The sequence below is a fragment of the Anabrus simplex genome, chromosome 7 (genome assembly GCF_040414725.1).
Source record: "Anabrus simplex isolate iqAnaSimp1 chromosome 7, ASM4041472v1, whole genome shotgun sequence".
Classification (NCBI taxonomy): Eukaryota; Metazoa; Arthropoda; class Insecta; order Orthoptera; family Tettigoniidae; genus Anabrus; species Anabrus simplex.
The window spans coordinates 20891268-20913702 of NC_090271.1; positions in this window are offsets into that span (position 1 = coordinate 20891268).

A 22435-nucleotide genomic window follows, 5' to 3' on the forward strand; every position below is an offset into this window, starting at 1 on the left:
GCGTTTTAGTTTGTTTAATGATTGATCAGATGCTTAAAGTTCAGTATTAATTCTCACGGAAAGAGATGTGAGATGACGTGAACAGGTATATCCGACGTCTCGGATTAACTTAGAGAAAACCAAGGCAAATTCAACTTTTCATTTTATAATTACAAAATTGTTAAGATAACGACTGTAAATTTTATTTTTTTTGCTATAATTATTAACTTTTTGAATCTTGGATATTTTTTTATTATACTCGTTCTTACAATTACTGCATTTTTTCCAGATTGTCGATGAAGGCTTGGCCCAGACCTCATTTTTCTGAATGACAATTTTACATTCAACTTTAAATAAATAATTTAATAACTTTAAAGACGATAAAAAAAATTTAACTATGTAAATACTCTGTTAGAATGTTAGGGAAACAACTGCCGTGTACCATCCCATTTGTTTGCGCCTAGGTTTGTTACATCAAGAGCCATATTGAATTCCATAACGTAGTGATCATAGTCATAATCACAGACTTCAGGATGGCCAATATTGCATTTAATTAAATAAAAGTGTCATATTTGTTCTATACCTGGAATGTGCTTATTCGATGAACGCTATGATAATCCTGCCACATTCATTTATTTTATAAGCCTACAGCCACCGAACTGAGCACCCCTGGGGTGTCTCGTGTTCGCAGACTGACTACGTCGGGTACATCTTAGTGGCTAGTCCCTTCCGTGTGGCTCGATTTGTGGCTTAAAAAGTGGCTTAATCCATCGTGGAACTTGATTAATTGCTTCTCCACGTGGTTTAAATTGACTTGATCAAATTATTAATTATTCAAGGTTCGGCAGGTTCATTTCAGATTTAATGCCATCCCAGTTAGGTAGAATTCTAACAGAGTACGCGGACTTTTCAGAATATTTTACTTATGATGATGTGTTTCACATGGAAAAATGAGGGTTAGGAATTTTCTTCATGAAACTTGAATTTGCCTTATCACAATCAACATGTCTGGGGGGAAAGTCTCTGCATTTCGGCGTTTGCTGACACAGGTCACTTTATGAATAATAGAATGGATCTCGAGGAGATTAGGAAGTTATTAGAAACTATGACAGAAGAGAACAGGAGAGCACAGGAAGAGTGTAGGAGAGCACAGGAAGAGAATAAAGAGGAACTTAGAAAAATACAGGAAGGGAGTAGAAGGATACAGGACGAGAATAAAGAGGAATTTAGGAAGATGCAGGAAGAGAGTAGGAAAATACAGGAAGACAGTAATGAGCGAATAAGTCAAAAAATGAACATTATGGGTGCTGCGATACAGGAAGAGAATAGGAAGGCACAGGAAGAGGCGAAAAAGTGTCGTGGCGAACTATATGCAAAACTGGAGGAAACAAGTTGTCGGATTGACAATATCGTGCTAGAGTGCAGGGAAAATCAGAAAACAACCCTGGAACAAGTTGTTACTTTGACAAGCCAGATTAAAGAGGATAATAAGGTTATCACCGGGAAGGTCACCGCTCTTCAGAGTGACGTAGTCCTAGTAAGAAATAACATTGAATCCGTGAGGAAGGAGATAGATGTTATAAAAGTAGAGATTTCTACGGCGCAAGAAGAGATGTCAGAACAAGTGAAAAATCTTAGGGGAGAGGTCACAGAAGACTTAAAGAAAATAAAAGAGAAGGTCGACGATGATCTCCGTTCCGTAAAGGACAGTATCTCAGTCAACCAAATGGAGATACAGGATATTTCACTTCAGTTCGATGATATCAAGAGCATGATTGACAAGGACAAGTCGGAAATACTTGAACAAATTATTAATCTTGCCGGAGATGTCAAGTCCGGGAAACAGAAAATGGAGGAAAATATGGACGCCCTCCAAAAATTAGAAAAGAAAATAGGATTCTAGAAGTTGCAGGATAGGAGCACTAGGGTCTTAGTGACATCATTAATGGACCGACAGAGTAATGTCGAAGAGGTCGTACAGGCTAAATCTACTGTAACAGAAGGAATATCGCCAGTAGCTGAATCGTCTCAGAATATTACCCATATCGAACAACCCACAGTAAATCTAAGTACTACACCGGCACAAAGTGTACCTCAAATCATTAATTTTATCCGATTGAGCGAGGACAGGCCTAGAAAATTCAACAACTTAAATGGGGTCACACCTAAAAATTTCATTAGGGACCTGGATGAATACATTCGCGAACAGAAGATCCCTACCGAAAAACATCTTCGAACAGCGGAGAAATTTTTAGAGGGAGACGTGCTCAACTGGTACCACGCTTTCCGCTATACGTTTGAAGACTATGAAGGTTTCAAGCGCTTGTTCCTTCAGAGATACTGGGGAGCGGATTTGCAACAAGCACTACGGTTGGATTTGTATTCACGAAAATATTCCATTGATGGGCAGACGCAGTACGCTAATTACTTCTGTAATCAAGTACGACGAATGGAAGACCTCGACACTCCACCATCTGAAAATGAGTTGGTCCAAGCGATAACAAAGCAGTTTCCTGTGGCAGTACAGCGTTTACTCATTGCTGCCAATGTTCAGACCGCAGTGCAGGCTGAGGCTATCCTCAGACAACTCGACCACACCATGAATATCTCAACAGTACCGAAAACTCAAAGAAGCAATACTTACCAGGTCAACATAATAGACACTCCGAAAAACCGGAATTCGACTCCAACGCCTGAAAACGGAAGTCAGAGCGGACCTAAAGAGTACAAAAACCATCCCAGAGCGTACGATCGTCGATGGGAAGAGAGAAGAACGAGACCCAGAGAGGGCAGGATGGAAGATCCGAAGAACGTCCGAAGAAGGGGAAATTACAGGACACGGGACCGACCACGGGACTACAGACGAAATAGGCCCTATGATAGACCCAGATATTATTCAGATCGTAACTATCAGAACTTCAGAGATGAAATGGAGAACCGTCATCGAGAAAGTATGCGGTACATTGAAGAATTAAGAAAGGAAACTGAAAAAGGCTCAAAATGGAAGGACGCCATTCATAATCAAGACACCGATCCAGATGTGATGGGAGCCGAGAGCCCACAGTTCCAGCGACACCGGAATTCACCTCATGACGATAGATTAAATCCTTCGGCACCACAATATCAACCTGAAAATCAGGGCGCCAGAAGAAAGACTCCAATGTAAAGATATCAAACTATTACTCTCCTATGAACAGTTATATTCAATGCCTCGAACCTAAGACTCTACCGTAAAGCAGAAGAGTGAAGAAAAAAAGAAGAGACCCAGGTCGGCCGTCAAAGAAATACCAGTTTGTGTCGTGCAGAATGATTACCGTTCAGACAACTGACAGATGCTTGGAAATTATTAACACCATGGAAAGCTAAACAGTGAGATAGACAACATACGGACCACATTTTAAGGAATGAACACGATTTAAAAATGTTTAACCTTGTTTAAAAATTTTTGTCCCAGTAAGAGGTGGATGTGACCGTGAGGCCACAGCTGACTGACAGGTGTTGGTCTGGCTTGTGTTCGCTTGTCGGCGAGATGGGGTGTGCGCGACCTTGGGCGAGGACGAGAACGAGTTTTTTTACGTGAAGAGGGCGGCCGGTCGGCTAACAGAATAAAAATAAAAAAATGAAGGTTGTCGAGAGAAAGAAGGAGGCCAGCGTGTGTCACCTGTAATTGCGAGGAACGATATGAATGAAATACTTATAATATCTTTGGTGGCGACGTGCATAATTACAGAAGGCTCAAGGATTAAATTAAAATAAACTGGATAAATAATAGCACATTTAGAGGATATAAATTAAAAACTAAAATTTTGAAATAATTTACACGACCTTGTGGCTAAAATGGTGATCAAGTTGCAGATTCATATGGTAGAAGAATTTAGTACCTAAATTGACTTTACTTCCGTGCATGTGCACCAGACACGATATTTAAGTCATGTGATAAGAGTACTCACTCTCACACACACTGCCGTGTTCCTGGACTATCATCGTCAGTCGCTCAGAGCCCTTGACAGCAAGATTTTCAACGTGGAACGTCGTGAATACTGTCGTCAAGAATAGTGGCTTCACTCCTGTGCTCTACACCTCTGATAATTGTATTCAACTCAGAACAGTGCTGTGATCAGACGTCGAATGTGCAGATATTAATCCCTTAAGTACGTGTCATTTCCAAAATACAGTTACGTGTGTGTTTGGAGTTTATTCTAAAGCACTTTGTGTAAGTTTCAGCTTTCTCACGAGTGGACGCGGAAGACGTGGACGTGATCATTTCCAGAAGAGGACGGAACTTCGCATTATGGATTACCAGTGCTTCACCATGAAGTTCTAAACTTTCGACCACCGTCGGCGGCGTCGGGATGCAGATTCTTTCATCCTAGCATGGCTGATTGAGAACCCAGACTTCCAGACGTGAAGATTTCTCCTTAAGTTAAGTCGATTACGTCTCATTTATATCTGTTCTATGTAGTTTTGTTCTATTCTTTCTTTCTTCTTAGTAAGCTATTTTGACACATTTTATGGTTGTATATTTGCTCGAATATGTCGTAAAACTGACACATGCGATTACTTAATGACCATGTGGCCATGAATTTGACAGTGAGGGTTCTGATAGAGTTATCCATGTGTTATCGACACCATCTTTGCTTATTGAGTGAATTTCGTCACGAATATGAATTAATTTATGTCCGATGGATTTAATGGTAGGATATTTTGTCCATATTTTCAATATTTTCCTTGTAATGGAACTTCTACTTGTACCTCGTGTTTGAGATAACGTGTCATCGGGATATTGAGTCTGAATTCTATGTACGAATTTAATGGGAATATGTGCATTGGGGGCATGTGATAATTAGTTGGAGTAATTAATCATCGAGACACATTTAAGTGGATATTATGTATTTGTAGGACGATGGTAGGTCCTGATATTTCGTGGCTACACATATTTGAGATTAGGGTGCGACAAGTTAGAGTCGTCATTGTGGTACACTGTACGTGTAGAGTATATGGAATAATTGCGCATGACATGAATCTTCGTGAAACTGAGCTTTTCACATGTTAATGGATTATTCGAGATGAATGCAGTGTAGTCTAATATTAGTGTCTTCAGATGAAGAAAATGAAAGTCCATGTTAATCGATGTACTTCTTAATTCGTGGGAATATCCCAACTTTTCTCAAGTGATTCAATAATTTCAAGTTGAAGGTACAGGTGAATGTTCGAGAAGGCCTTAGGTCTGAAGAATAGGTCTTCGACGAAAATATCTAAATAATATTTGATTCGTGACTATGCCAGCTCATTCGTCGATACAATTTTTCGCTCTCACGAGGTAACTCAATCTTGCTGGAATTCAATAAATCTGTTAACAGGAGAGTAACACGGTTGATCGACACTCGTCGACATGTACATAGTGTAGATATTTTCTTCTTAGTAATCACAGTCTTCTTGATAATTTCCGTAGTTAGCTGTAGAAGTAGTAATTTATAGTAGTTAGAGAATTATTTTCTATGTGTTCTGTTCTGAAAATATGTGACACTTTGATATTATCGATTGATAGTGGACGGGATTCCCACATGGATGATATTCTCCCCATTTATTTACGTTCGCAAGCCCAGAAGGCGTTTTAGTTTGTTTAATGATTGATCAGATGCTTAAAGTTCAGTATTAATTCTCACGGAAAGAGATGTGAGATGACGTGAACAGGTATATCCGACGTCTCGGATTAACTTAGAGAAAACCAAGGCAAATTCAACTTTTCATTTTATAATTACAAAATTGTTAAGATAACGACTGTAAATTTTATTTTTTTTGCTATAATTATTAACTTTTTGAATCTTGGATATTTTTTTATTATACTCGTTCTTACAATTACTGCATTTTTTCCAGATTGTCGATGAAGGCTTGGCCCAGACCTCATTTTTCTGAATGACAATTTTACATTCAACTTTAAATAAATAATTTAATAACTTTAAAGACGATAAAAAAAATTTAACTATGTAAATACTCTGTTAGAATGTTAGGGAAACAACTGCCGTGTACCATCCCATTTGTTTGCGCCTAGGTTTGTTACATCAAGAGCCATATTGAATTCCATAACGTAGTGATCATAGTCATAATCACAGACTTCAGGATGGCCAATATTGCATTTAATTAAATAAAAGTGTCATATTTGTTCTATACCTGGAATGTGCTTATTCGATGAACGCTATGATAATCCTGCCACATTCATTTATTTTATAAGCCTACAGCCACCGAACTGAGCACCCCTGGGGTGTCTCGTGTTCGCAGACTGACTACGTCGGGTACATCTTAGTGGCTAGTCCCTTCCGTGTGGCTCGATTTGTGGCTTAAAAAGTGGCTTAATCCATCGTGGAACTTGATTAATTGCTTCTCCACGTGGTTTAAATTGACTTGATCAAATTATTAATTATTCAAGGTTCGGCAGGTTCATTTCAGATTTAATGCCATCCCAGTTAGGTAGAATTCTAACAGAGTACGCGGACTTTTCAGAATATTTTACTTATGATGATGTGTTTCACATGGAAAAATGAGGGTTAGGAATTTTCTTCATGAAACTTGAATTTGCCTTATCACAATCAACATGTCTGGGGGGAAAGTCTCTGCATTTCGGCGTTTGCTGACACAGGTCACTTTATGAATAATAGAATGGATCTCGAGGAGATTAGGAAGTTATTAGAAACTATGACAGAAGAGAACAGGAGAGCACAGGAAGAGTGTAGGAGAGCACAGGAAGAGAATAAAGAGGAACTTAGAAAAATACAGGAAGGGAGTAGAAGGATACAGGACGAGAATAAAGAGGAATTTAGGAAGATGCAGGAAGAGAGTAGGAAAATACAGGAAGACAGTAATGAGCGAATAAGTCAAAAAATGAACATTATGGGTGCTGCGATACAGGAAGAGAATAGGAAGGCACAGGAAGAGGCGAAAAAGTGTCGTGGCGAACTATATGCAAAACTGGAGGAAACAAGTTGTCGGATTGACAATATCGTGCTAGAGTGCAGGGAAAATCAGAAAACAACCCTGGAACAAGTTGTTACTTTGACAAGCCAGATTAAAGAGGATAATAAGGTTATCACCGGGAAGGTCACCGCTCTTCAGAGTGACGTAGTCCTAGTAAGAAATAACATTGAATCCGTGAGGAAGGAGATAGATGTTATAAAAGTAGAGATTTCTACGGCGCAAGAAGAGATGTCAGAACAAGTGAAAAATCTTAGGGGAGAGGTCACAGAAGACTTAAAGAAAATAAAAGAGAAGGTCGACGATGATCTCCGTTCCGTAAAGGACAGTATCTCAGTCAACCAAATGGAGATACAGGATATTTCACTTCAGTTCGATGATATCAAGAGCATGATTGACAAGGACAAGTCGGAAATACTTGAACAAATTATTAATCTTGCCGGAGATGTCAAGTCCGGGAAACAGAAAATGGAGGAAAATATGGACGCCCTCCAAAAATTAGAAAAGAAAATAGGATTCTAGAAGTTGCAGGATAGGAGCACTAGGGTCTTAGTGACATCATTAATGGACCGACAGAGTAATGTCGAAGAGGTCGTACAGGCTAAATCTACTGTAACAGAAGGAATATCGCCAGTAGCTGAATCGTCTCAGAATATTACCCATATCGAACAACCCACAGTAAATCTAAGTACTACACCGGCACAAAGTGTACCTCAAATCATTAATTTTATCCGATTGAGCGAGGACAGGCCTAGAAAATTCAACAACTTAAATGGGGTCACACCTAAAAATTTCATTAGGGACCTGGATGAATACATTCGCGAACAGAAGATCCCTACCGAAAAACATCTTCGAACAGCGGAGAAATTTTTAGAGGGAGACGTGCTCAACTGGTACCACGCTTTCCGCTATACGTTTGAAGACTATGAAGGTTTCAAGCGCTTGTTCCTTCAGAGATACTGGGGAGCGGATTTGCAACAAGCACTACGGTTGGATTTGTATTCACGAAAATATTCCATTGATGGGCAGACGCAGTACGCTAATTACTTCTGTAATCAAGTACGACGAATGGAAGACCTCGACACTCCACCATCTGAAAATGAGTTGGTCCAAGCGATAACAAAGCAGTTTCCTGTGGCAGTACAGCGTTTACTCATTGCTGCCAATGTTCAGACCGCAGTGCAGGCTGAGGCTATCCTCAGACAACTCGACCACACCATGAATATCTCAACAGTACCGAAAACTCAAAGAAGCAATACTTACCAGGTCAACATAATAGACACTCCGAAAAACCGGAATTCGACTCCAACGCCTGAAAACGGAAGTCAGAGCGGACCTAAAGAGTACAAAAACCATCCCAGAGCGTACGATCGTCGATGGGAAGAGAGAAGAACGAGACCCAGAGAGGGCAGGATGGAAGATCCGAAGAACGTCCGAAGAAGGGGAAATTACAGGACACGGGACCGACCACGGGACTACAGACGAAATAGGCCCTATGATAGACCCAGATATTATTCAGATCGTAACTATCAGAACTTCAGAGATGAAATGGAGAACCGTCATCGAGAAAGTATGCGGTACATTGAAGAATTAAGAAAGGAAACTGAAAAAGGCTCAAAATGGAAGGACGCCATTCATAATCAAGACACCGATCCAGATGTGATGGGAGCCGAGAGCCCACAGTTCCAGCGACACCGGAATTCACCTCATGACGATAGATTAAATCCTTCGGCACCACAATATCAACCTGAAAATCAGGGCGCCAGAAGAAAGACTCCAATGTAAAGATATCAAACTATTACTCTCCTATGAACAGTTATATTCAATGCCTCGAACCTAAGACTCTACCGTAAAGCAGAAGAGTGAAGAAAAAAAGAAGAGACCCAGGTCGGCCGTCAAAGAAATACCAGTTTGTGTCGTGCAGAATGATTACCGTTCAGACAACTGACAGATGCTTGGAAATTATTAACACCATGGAAAGCTAAACAGTGAGATAGACAACATACGGACCACATTTTAAGGAATGAACACGATTTAAAAATGTTTAACCTTGTTTAAAAATTTTTGTCCCAGTAAGAGGTGGATGTGACCGTGAGGCCACAGCTGACTGACAGGTGTTGGTCTGGCTTGTGTTCGCTTGTCGGCGAGATGGGGTGTGCGCGACCTTGGGCGAGGACGAGAACGAGTTTTTTTACGTGAAGAGGGCGGCCGGTCGGCTAACAGAATAAAAATAAAAAAATGAAGGTTGTCGAGAGAAAGAAGGAGGCCAGCGTGTGTCACCTGTAATTGCGAGGAACGATATGAATGAAATACTTATAATATCTTTGGTGGCGACGTGCATAATTACAGAAGGCTCAAGGATTAAATTAAAATAAACTGGATAAATAATAGCACATTTAGAGGATATAAATTAAAAACTAAAATTTTGAAATAATTTACACGACCTTGTGGCTAAAATGGTGATCAAGTTGCAGATTCATATGGTAGAAGAATTTAGTACCTAAATTGACTTTACTTCCGTGCATGTGCACCAGACACGATATTTAAGTCATGTGATAAGAGTACTCACTCTCACACACACTGCCGTGTTCCTGGACTATCATCGTCAGTCGCTCAGAGCCCTTGACAGCAAGATTTTCAACGTGGAACGTCGTGAATACTGTCGTCAAGAATAGTGGCTTCACTCCTGTGCTCTACACCTCTGATAATTGTATTCAACTCAGAACAGTGCTGTGATCAGACGTCGAATGTGCAGATATTAATCCCTTAAGTACGTGTCATTTCCAAAATACAGTTACGTGTGTGTTTGGAGTTTATTCTAAAGCACTTTGTGTAAGTTTCAGCTTTCTCACGAGTGGACGCGGAAGACGTGGACGTGATCATTTCCAGAAGAGGACGGAACTTCGCATTATGGATTACCAGTGCTTCACCATGAAGTTCTAAACTTTCGACCACCGTCGGCGGCGTCGGGATGCAGATTCTTTCATCCTAGCATGGCTGATTGAGAACCCAGACTTCCAGACGTGAAGATTTCTCCTTAAGTTAAGTCGATTACGTCTCATTTATATCTGTTCTATGTAGTTTTGTTCTATTCTTTCTTTCTTCTTAGTAAGCTATTTTGACACATTTTATGGTTGTATATTTGCTCGAATATGTCGTAAAACTGACACATGCGATTACTTAATGACCATGTGGCCATGAATTTGACAGTGAGGGTTCTGATAGAGTTATCCATGTGTTATCGACACCATCTTTGCTTATTGAGTGAATTTCGTCACGAATATGAATTAATTTATGTCCGATGGATTTAATGGTAGGATATTTTGTCCATATTTTCAATATTTTCCTTGTAATGGAACTTCTACTTGTACCTCGTGTTTGAGATAACGTGTCATCGGGATATTGAGTCTGAATTCTATGTACGAATTTAATGGGAATATGTGCATTGGGGGCATGTGATAATTAGTTGGAGTAATTAATCATCGAGACACATTTAAGTGGATATTATGTATTTGTAGGACGATGGTAGGTCCTGATATTTCGTGGCTACACATATTTGAGATTAGGGTGCGACAAGTTAGAGTCGTCATTGTGGTACACTGTACGTGTAGAGTATATGGAATAATTGCGCATGACATGAATCTTCGTGAAACTGAGCTTTTCACATGTTAATGGATTATTCGAGATGAATGCAGTGTAGTCTAATATTAGTGTCTTCAGATGAAGAAAATGAAAGTCCATGTTAATCGATGTACTTCTTAATTCGTGGGAATATCCCAACTTTTCTCAAGTGATTCAATAATTTCAAGTTGAAGGTACAGGTGAATGTTCGAGAAGGCCTTAGGTCTGAAGAATAGGTCTTCGACGAAAATATCTAAATAATATTTGATTCGTGACTATGCCAGCTCATTCGTCGATACAATTTTTCGCTCTCACGAGGTAACTCAATCTTGCTGGAATTCAATAAATCTGTTAACAGGAGAGTAACACGGTTGATCGACACTCGTCGACATGTACATAGTGTAGATATTTTCTTCTTAGTAATCACAGTCTTCTTGATAATTTCCGTAGTTAGCTGTAGAAGTAGTAATTTATAGTAGTTAGAGAATTATTTTCTATGTGTTCTGTTCTGAAAATATGTGACACTTTGATATTATCGATTGATAGTGGACGGGATTCCCACATGGATGATATTCTCCCCATTTATTTACGTTCGCAAGCCCAGAAGGCGTTTTAGTTTGTTTAATGATTGATCAGATGCTTAAAGTTCAGTATTAATTCTCACGGAAAGAGATGTGAGATGACGTGAACAGGTATATCCGACGTCTCGGATTAACTTAGAGAAAACCAAGGCAAATTCAACTTTTCATTTTATAATTACAAAATTGTTAAGATAACGACTGTAAATTTTATTTTTTTTTGCTATAATTATTAACTTTTTGAATCTTGGATATTTTTTTATTATACTCGTTCTTACAATTACTGCATTTTTTCCAGATTGTCGATGAAGGCTTGGCCCAGACCTCATTTTTCTGAATGACAATTTTACATTCAACTTTAAATAAATAATTTAATAACTTTAAAGACGATAAAAAAAATTAACTATGTAAATACTCTGTTAGAATGTTAGGGAAACAACTGCCGTGTACCATCCCATTTGTTTGCGCCTAGGTTTGTTACATCAAGAGCCATATTGAATTCCATAACGTAGTGATCATAGTCATAATCACAGACTTCAGGATGGCCAATATTGCATTTAATTAAATAAAAGTGTCATATTTGTTCTATACCTGGAATGTGCTTATTCGATGAACCCTATGATAATCCTGCCACATTCATTTATTTTATAAGCCTACAGCCACCGAACTGAGCACCCCTGGGGTGTCTCGTGTTCGCAGACTGACTACGTCGGGTACAATACATCTAGGTGTAGTAGGTTCTAGTCTTTTTATTCACATAAAACAGGGATTCATCTCTGTTTGAGGCTTAGATTCAACTGCTTCTTATTCACTTCACTCGGTGTCTTGGCGGATGCAAACTGTATGGCAGTGCGGATAATTTTACCGATAATTTCTAAATAATGTTTATTGACTTTTACTCAGGTATAGTCTAATATTTTCTTGTGGTTAGGCGACCCTTGGCGCTGGTGTGGGAGAAAACCTTAAGACCATAAAGCCGTAAATCTGACCTAAACCTAACTGGCTCCTGCTCGCAGCTAGCGGAAGGAAGTTAGTTTCCGACTCAGTACGTCGGTAGATGCCGCAAGAGGAAGTACCTGCTAAACCTGTGACCGTAGCGGGTCTGGTGCTAGGTGTCGGGCTGTTAGGGGCGCATCCGAGAGATAGTGGGTTCGAACCCCTGAAGATGGTTTTCCGTGGATTCGCATTTTCACATTAGGCTGTACCTTCATTAAGGCCACGGTCGTTTCCTTCCCACTCCTAGCCCTTCCCTGTCCCATCGTCGCCATAAGACCTCTCTGTGTCGTTGCGACGTTAAGTCAATTGTAAAAAAAAATTGTTGCAATACCTTGTGTGTAACATAGTTAAATATTTACAATATCCGCGGATAACGATTCGCAGATGCGGATGCAGGTGCAGATGCAGGTACGGATGAAATAAGTGCGGATGCGCAGCGGATGCGGATAATATTTTGCATATCCGCGCAGGGCTCTAGCTATGGGTAGATGAGGAGACAGGCCGATGGGAAACAAACTGAAACTTTATAGGTCTTATTCTGAAGCTATTATTTTTTCCTTCCTGGCTCTTTCCCAATCGTATGTTGTATTCCATGGGGAATGAGGCCACTTGTGCGGCCGAGTAAATTTCCTGACGCCAACGCACCATGGAGGGATTAACCACTCTTGGCTAATATCCTCGACCGAGCCAGGAATCAAACCTTGAACCCTCTCGACCGAAGGCCACTATGCGGACCATTCAGGCAAGGAGCCAGAAAAAACAGAAACACTATAGATGAGTTTTAAATGTATTTATTTCCGACGATATAACGAACATATCACCAGTGACCTTCTACCTACCGACATCGAGTTCGCAATGGACTTTCCTCCACCCTTCAAAAATCCGACTACCTCTGCTGGATTTGAACCCACGATCTCGGAATCTATCATTGATCTGCAGAGGGAGCTAAATTATATTTTACTTCAGTGGGATGTCAATTTGGGAATACTCCCCTCCCCACCCCCCCGCCAAATATATTTTAAAAATAAAGGTATGGTTCCCTGTGCACTGGCGGAAAATCCGTGGAGGTTGAAGGCTACACTTATTTTTTGGGCAGAATCGCACGTGGACTCATATCAATCGAAACTGTCCGTCACGACAAATTACACGAGCGTGCGGTGAACAGCTTATTCATCAAGTGAATGACAGACGAGAGATAAAAATCCCCAACATAATACAGCTTACGTAGCGGAGCGGAAGAGGCTTACAAGGATGCTGAGCTTGATAATCAGAATACGACAACGATCTCGAGGATTGTTTGGAGAGTTGATTCGTCTTCGACTGCCAGTGCAAATGATGCGACCGGGCGAGTTGGCCGTGAGCGTAGAGGCGCGCGGCTGTGAGCTTGCATCCGGGAGATAGTAGGTTCGAATCCCACTATCGGCAGCCCTGAAAATGGCTTTCCGTGGTTTCCCATTTTCACACCAGGCAAATGCTGGGGCTGTACCTTAATTAAGGCCACGGCCGCTTCCTTCCAACTCCTAGGCCTTTCCTATCCCATCGTCGCCATAAGACCTATCTGTGTCGGCGCGACGTAAAGCAGCTAGCAAAAAAAAAAAAAAAAAATGATGCGATGGCTTTACTCGGTTGAGCGCTCCTACGACAGAACACAGCCAAATGTGGCAGTTCACTATCGCCAAACTAAGTCGGCAAATACAAACAGAAGTGATGGTTTTCCTTTACTTAAAATCTAGCTGAGGTATTTGTACTTCCGAGGCCTACCTGCCTTTCACTTGGAGGCATCGGGTACGATTCCCCGCTAGGTCAGGGGTTTTTACCTGAATTTGAGGGTTTATTCAACGGTCAATTAGCCTACGTGATTGCATTTGAGGAGCTATCTGACGGTGAGATAGCATGCCCGATCTTGAAAGCCATGAATAACGGTCAAGAGAATTCGTCACGCTGCGCACGCGTCACTTCGTAATCTGCAGGACATGGCAGGCCAAAATTTTCAAAATTTCATTATCATACTAGACCAACTCGGAAGACTTGTAGACCAGTTTTAATTATTTTTCCTTATGGTGTAAAATTCGCATTTTGATCTTACATAGCACCGCTTGTTAAGAAATGATTGTAAATTGTGTCGATAGGAATTTGCAGTTGGCAGTTTATAACTGTAACTGTATCTGTGAGAAGCGATAGTGAACTGCCACATTTGTTATAAACTTGGGGGATCTATTCTTCTTTATTTTGTATTCTCACTGTATTTCCATTGTTTTAACAAATATAATTAATTAACTAGCATTTGTACTCGTTTTTCGCACGGAAATCTGCAATGTTTCCTTCATACTGTTGTATACAATGGAGTTGAACATCTAGAGAAAGATAGGAGAAGATTAGAAGCTGAGAGGAGGAACCGCAGGAAAGAACGAGTGAATGCGAGGGATGGCATTCTTGCACAACCATCTGCTGCAACTACTAGTGTGTGTTGTCACTGCAATGAAATCTGTGCATCCAGAATCGGACTGTTCAGCCATCTGAGACGACACAATTAATATGTCCAAGTGACATTGTATTTATATATTACATATTCGTTGACACATAAATGCCTATGATGATGATGTCTGACGAATAGCGTGCCACTGTGACTGAAGACCTATGAAACTCATCGTTGATGATACCTCCCTCATTGTCTGCTCTACCGGAAAGAGTAAAATGGCTCTTTACTTGTTCCCGTTAATCCAAAGTGACACGCAGCAAGTGTTCCACGGGACCTGCACTGCAAATTCAATTTTTCGTAAACGTCTCCGTTGTTATCTGTTGTACGATAAATACGTATAGGGCATAAACTAACGGAAATGACGTATTCTTAAACGTTTGTTGTATACAGTCTCTTGACAGACCTAATTTGGAAATAATCTTGCTATAAACCGTAACTCCAAGTGCTACCTTGAAGTCATATGCATCTGATAACACAATCCTGAATGAGTAGATTCCAAATACGTAGTTTTATTGAAATATGTCCAGCAGTCTTCCAGTTTTAGGAATACAAACAGACACATAACCAGACCACGGGGAGGAATCCTTTAGATGATCAGTATCACGCATGAAACACATGAAGGACATTTTTGTCATTATTACACGTGAAACTGATAACTATAAGAAAATTTCTCCAAAATAATCAATGAACGAATACGGTTGTCACGATGTTATTTATATGTTGTTGTATGTTGGGTATTCAGCCCGAAGGCTGGTTTGATCCTCCATAGCTCCACCAAAAGCTATCATAGACAGCCTAAGCGTCACTGAAGAGGCATACTAGGGAAATGAGGAGTGAGGTAGTTTCCCGTTGCTTTCCTGTTATTTATATATATATAATAAATCTGCTCTAGATGCAAGCGCTTTTGGTCTATGAATCCCAGCACTTAGACTGTAAAACATTTTATTAATAGAAGCAAGTTTAAGAAACAGGTTTCCGTTAAATTTGGTCTGGTATATTTTGTGGGACAGTAGAATCACTGTTTCGGGCTTCGTATAAAACTCCAGTCAATTCATGGATTTCGTGATGGTATGGACCCTAAAGCCTACCTTTGGATAAGTGGATGATGTTTGAGTAAAAATATTTCCAGTAGTTTTAAGAAATCTGCTGTACGCGTAACCAGTTTTGGGTTTCGTCCGCTGGAATATAGTCTGTAAAACAGTCTGTTAATGATATCTCCCTTATTAATCATCCTATCGAAAGGGAATACACGAGAAAAGAAATTGGTTTCTATTAGGGCTGGTAGCTTTCCATTAAAATTGGACATGCATATTTTGTGGCAGAGCAAAATCACTGTTTCGATCTTCAAATAAACGTCCAGTCCACTCAGGGAATTAGAAATAATATTGGTCCTAAAACCTATCCAAGAACAGATAGGTTCTAATGAAATTGGATTGAAACATATCCAGTAGCTTTTTACTAATGCGAACTCAGACAAACACCAAAGCTAAAGAATATCTGGGCTGTTATTATTACACCCGAAACGGTTAACTGTAAGAAAAATTTGCCAAAAAATGAATGTAAAGACACGTGGTCTAGTGTACCATGTCCGGCTCCTTGGCTGAATGGTCAGCGATGAGGCTTTCGGTTCAGACGGTTCAATTCCCGGCCGGGTCGGATATTTTAATCTCGTCTGATAAATTTTGGTGGGTCACGGCCTAGCAGATTGTGTTTGTACCAACACTCTCCTCTTCATATTCAGACAGCATACCACACTACCGACCATCACATAAACGCGCAATACTGACTACATCCCTCCATATAGTGATGGCGTCAGGAAGAGCATCCTATAGTAAAACACATTTTCAACACAGTTCACACTCGCGACCCCTCAGGTGTGGGGAAAAGGCGGTAAAAGAAGAGGAAAGAGTTTAATTTTTTCATTCATAATGGCAATTAAAACAGAAGAATCAACATATTGTACGACTACAATGGTGGTGGGTACGATTCTAGAGTAAACAAGGGAATCCAGAAGAAACAGATTTGAAAGAGTCAGCAAGTCCCGAACATAAACAAGCTCGCTCATAGTGCTTCACACAAACGTTTGGCGGCTTGCCGATGTAACCGAGCGTCAGACTATTGCATTTAACTCATTGTCTTCATGCCGGCCCCCGTGGTGTAGGGGTAGCGTGCCTGCCTCTTACCCGGAGGCCCCGAGTTCGATTCCCGGCCAGGCCAGGGATTTTTACCTGGACCTGAGGGCTGGTTCGAGGTCCACTCAGCCTACGTGATTAGAATTGAGGAGCTATCTGACAGTGAGATAGCGGTCCCGGTCTAGAAAGCCAAGAATAACGGCCGAGAGGATTCGTCGTGCTGACTACATGACACCTCGTAATCTGCAGGCCTTCGGGCTGAGCAGCGGTCGCTTGGTAAACCATGGCCCCGTCGGGGCTGTTGCGTCATGTGGTTTGGTGTGGTTTGGTTTTGGTTGCATTGTTAAGCAAGTTGAATGTTACTGATTCAGAGAAGTATGTGAATATGATAAACAATGCAGATAATTTATTTCATACATTGCCTCATATCTTCGTGAAGATTCGATATGTGATATTAAAGAAAGTGCATACGTCAGTATCTTACTCGAAGGATCAAAAGATAAATCTGAGGATGAGGAGCTCATACTTTACATTCGTTTTTAAAAGAATAAGGTTAAGGAGAAATTTCTTTCTATTGTGTCATTGGAGGATGCAACAAGTGATGCCTATATGCAAGCTCTAGAAACAGAATTGCTTCCGTTAGGGCTTGGAGAACTTTTCACGGGTATAAAACTATTAGGTATAGGGACTGATGGAACACCATGTATGATTCGTATTCGTAATGGATTGGTAACAAAAATATCTGAAATAATTGAGAACTTGTTAAACGTTCAGTGTGATGCAACTCACCGTTCTTCACTCGCTGAAAAATGTGAAACTCAAGATCATTGATGAAATTGATTCGACACTCAGGAAACTATATAAGTTTTATCGACTTTCCTCAAAACGACTTCGCGAACTGAAGAAAATTACGGAGTTGCTGGAATGTGAAATATCTAAATTGCAGTACTTACACCAAGTTAGATGGGTAGCAAGCAAATTAAATGCTATGCATGCAGTTGTCAAAGACTGGCAATGCCTAGTGGAGCATTCAGAGAATATTTCTGAAAGGAAAGGTGAAGAATGAATCACGGATGAAGGTCTTCTAAAGATCAAGGACTTCAGATTTGTCATCACAATTCACTTCCTTTTGTGATTATCTGAGTACAATCGAAAGACTTTCACTTGTATTTCAGAGGCATTATCTGATTTTGAGTCAGATAAGAGTGCATGTAAATAATGCAATTAATTCATTGCAGCAACTTCAGAACACCAAAGGCCCAATGGAAATGTTTATTTCTGGTACAACACTTCCAGGAGTTTTCAGTGGATTACAGTTATCAGGTGTGTCGAATAAGAATTTCACTACCCAGATCGATAACTGCAGTCGCTTAAGTGCGGCCAGTATCCAGTATTCGGGAGATAGTGCCCACTGTCGGCAGCCCTGAACATGGTTTTCCGTGGTTTCCCATTTTCACATCAGGCAAATGTTGGGCCTGTACCTTAATTAAGGCCACGGCCGCTTCCTTCCCACTCCTACCCCTTTCCTGTCCCTTCGTCGCCATAAGACCTACCTGTGTCGCTGCGACGTAAAACAAATTGTAAAAATGAAAGAATTTCACAAGCGACAAGGAACATTTTGGCAAGTAGAATTAACTTTCTGAAAAACACATTTCTTCAAAATGAAGATATTCAAAGTACAACTGGTGTTTTTGACACATATTCCTGGCCATCAGGAAAACAATGGGAAAATTATGGCAACAGTGAAATACAGCTTCTTGTTACTCATTTTTCAAAGCACTTTCAAATTGAGAACAGCGTAGAAGACATACTGAGCGAATGGCACGAGTTCAAAGTAGTCGGGAAAGGTCTTCCACTGAGTGATCGACTTGAAAAGTCGCGGACTGTAGTAAGGACGATTTCCGACTTTAGAAAAGTTCTTCAGTACAGAGGCAACAATTCCTGTATTGACCTCATCATGTGAGATAGGGTTCAGCACATTGACGATTATTATTAAACACAAACTGCGAAGGAAACTTGCCGTGAAAAACTTAAGTGATCTCTTGATGATATATTTTGAATGGGCCATCTTTAAAGGACTTTGATGTAACAAAGTTTATTGATCGTTTTAATTTTGGTGGGAAATCAAACAGGTGCATGTAGTGTAATTTCAAAGGACACTGACCTTGAAGGCGATTGGTGACTATGGTATTTCTTAAAATATAAATTGTTTCTATTCCATTCTCATGTGAATTAATAGACTAGACTACTTAGCGACACATTTCAAAAACAATACGTAGCTTTATCCTAGTCTAACCTGTGGTTTTTATGATGTTTACTTGCAATAAAATGTGTTGACTCCTGATAAAAGGGGCTGGCTACTGAATTATTTCTATTTTTCTACCCCTGCCTTTGACACTTGTTATGAAATTTGGGTTGGGGAAGTGAAGGATCGCTATGTTATGAACTTCCACGTCCAAGAATTTTGTTTGTTAAAATGAGGATTTTTTGGATAATGTCCTCTGACGTCATGTCTAATAAGAGTGACAGACACACTTCAACATTTGTCTGATCACCCCTCACGACTTGAATTATACAACTAATTTTCCAACTCACCAGCCATTCATTTTCAGCGATCTCTGCGTCCCGTCCTCCCTGTGTGAGTGTATGCATTAAATATCTGACAAATGGTATTTTCTTGTAAAGATATACCTCCCGCTTCAATATTTTGTTAGCCCACATGTATACAGAGCGGATGTGGCCTGAAAGCTTTACGCATGGAATACCAATACCGGGGGATCGAACACTTTTATAGGAGATCAGTCAAGTCGTTGAGCTGTAGTGTCAATAACATACATACATAGCCGTGCACTGTGAGGAACTCCAGTGGTTGTAGATTCAAGGGGTAACACAACAAACAACTTTACCTGTCGTTAGTGTGATCGTGGCTCATTCCGCTGGTATTTGAAGATGAAGGAAGACTCGCATTGGTAGACTAGCAAATGTACCCGTGCTTCGCTACGGTACGCTACATTGTATACGGATTCCTCCGTAAATTACTGTAAAAGCAGTGAGTAGGCCCTTAACTTGGCAGGGTGGGCTCGCGACCACGGACCCTTAGGTGAGTCTCGTTTTTATACCTTAGTGTGTATAGATCGCTCCAAAGCGACTTAAAATTTATTAATATATGGATTATATTTCACTCCCCTACCGAGAGGTTCTAGGGGCGTCTTGCTCCCACAGTACTTTTTCCACATAGTAGGTAATATTTGTACGCCCCCACCGCAAAGGGGGCTGAAGTTGAACTTTAAAAAATCCGAAGTGTCAGTATTCATCTCAGCGACCCCGAAATCTATGGATTCGACACTATTTTCGATTATTTGTATATATCACCCCCCCCCCCTCGCCACAAAGGGCGTGAAAATGAAAGACACCACAGGCCACCACACGTAATACCGTGCGAGTTGAAATAGAACGAAAGTTGACCAAGGGAGGTCGAAAAGGATAGATGAAAGTGAGAAGCCTAGCACAAGGAAACGGCGCTAAGGCCCCGCGACCGCCAACCCATACTCCCTACTTAACAGCCCCTGAGGTGGCTTGTAGTCGCCTCTTATGACACGGCATCATGATAGCACTCGAACTCGACTGCGACTGACAGTAGTAAAGGGAACGTGCCATTATAATGAAAATACCTTCCCTATTTCCAGTCATAGTGTAGTTGGGGAAGTATCATGAAATCGCAGGTGGCCTTGGGTGTTAGCAATCAAAAACGCGATGGAGTTTTTCCGTTTTAATGCCAGGCCACCGTGTGTACTTCCAGTCGCTGTCGAGTTGGAGAGTTCCCATTACAATGGGATATCTTGTTTCCTTTTTCCAATGATAATCAGTTGGGGAGTTTTAACTATAATGGCAAGCGGACTTGTCTACCGACAGTATTACTCCAATTGGGGAGTTCGAGTAGAAGTCAGTGTCGAGTTGGGAGTTTTAATTATAATGACAGTTCTGCTTACTTATTTTTTTTGCTATTTGCTTTAGGTCGCACCGACACAGATATGTCTTATGGCGATGATGGGATAGGAAAGGCCTAGGAAGTGGAAGGAAGCGGCTTTTGCCTGGTGTGAAAATGGGAAACCACGGAAAACCATCTTCAGGGCTGCCGACAGTGAGGCTCAAACCCACTATCTCCCGATTACTGGATACTGGCCGCACCTAAGCGACTGCAGCTATCGAGCTCGCTTGCTTACTTAGTGCCAGTCACAGTCGAGGTGGAGGGTTTCCGTTATTACGGTAGATCATTTTTGCTATTCCCAGTCAGAACTGAGTTGGAAAGTTTTGGTTAGAAAAGAAGGCCCCTTTGTCTACTGTTAGCGAAATGTATTTAGGGTTCTTCAATATAATGGCAGGCCCACTGGTGGGCAGGCGGTCACAATCGAATTTCAAGGTTCCCATTATCATTATAGGTCGTCTTTGCTATCCCCAGTCACTGCTGATTTGCGAAGTTTTCATTGAAATGACATTTCCGCTTGCCTATGGCCAGTTAGTATCAAGTTGGCGACTTTTCATGACAATGTCAAGCCTTCTTGCCTATTACCAATCAAAAATGTGTTCGGGCGTGTGGGTTATAAAAGTAGGTCCCCTTGCTACTGCCGAACCCAGTCAATTTGGGGTTATCGTGTTTTGATTATATTGCCAGGCCCCCTTGCGTATTGGCAGTCACAACAAAGTTGGACAGTTTTCATTGTAATATTATTCCAGTTTGTCTACTGCCAAAAACATTGGAGTTGAGGAGTTAAAATTATATTGGCAGGCCCCCTTACCTTCTGCCAGTCACAATCGACGTGGGGTATTTTCATTACAGTGGCAGATCCTCTTGCCTATTGCCAGTCACAGTCGAGGTGGAAGGTTCCCTACCGCCACAGACAGTAGATTTGAGCAGCTTTGGTTATGATGACAGCCAACGGCCGTAGCCGTGTTGAAGCACCGGATCCCGTGAGATCTCCGAAGTTAAGCAACAATGGACGCGGTCAAGATTTGGATGGGTTGCCACGCGCTGTTGGTGGGGGTTAAGGGAATGGAGGAGCGGAAAGGGACTGGCCACCCTACCGTACGTAAACTCCGGCTCAGGCACACCTCTGCGGAGGTTCGGACCTGCCTTCGGGCAGAATACACCCTTTAGTTATGATGACAGGCATACTTTCTCTTATTGCCTGTCACAATGGACTTGCGCAGGTTTCATTATAATGGCCGGCCCATTTGCCTTTCGGTAGCCACAGCCCTCTTTCCTATATTCAGTCATAGTGTAATTGGCGAGGTTTGGTTATAATGGTAGTCCCGCTTGCCTACTGCGAGTCACAATCGAGTTGAGGAGTTTTAATTATACTGGCAGTTCCCCTTGCCTACTACCAGTCACATTCAAAATAGAGAGTTTTCATCATCAATGCTGGTAGAGTTTACCAGTGCTAGTCACAGTTGAGTTTGAAGTTGCTATTATAACGGCGGATCTCCTTTCCTATTTCCAGTCATAGTCGAATTGGGAAGGATTTTTATAATAGCAGGCCCCTTACCTACTGCAATTCACAATCGAGTTGAGGAGTTTTAATTATAATAGCAGTCCCCGTTGCCTACCACCAGTGTCAATCAAGCTCGGGAGTTTTCATTTTAAGGGCAGACCCCCTTGCCTAGGGCCAATCGCAGTCAATTCG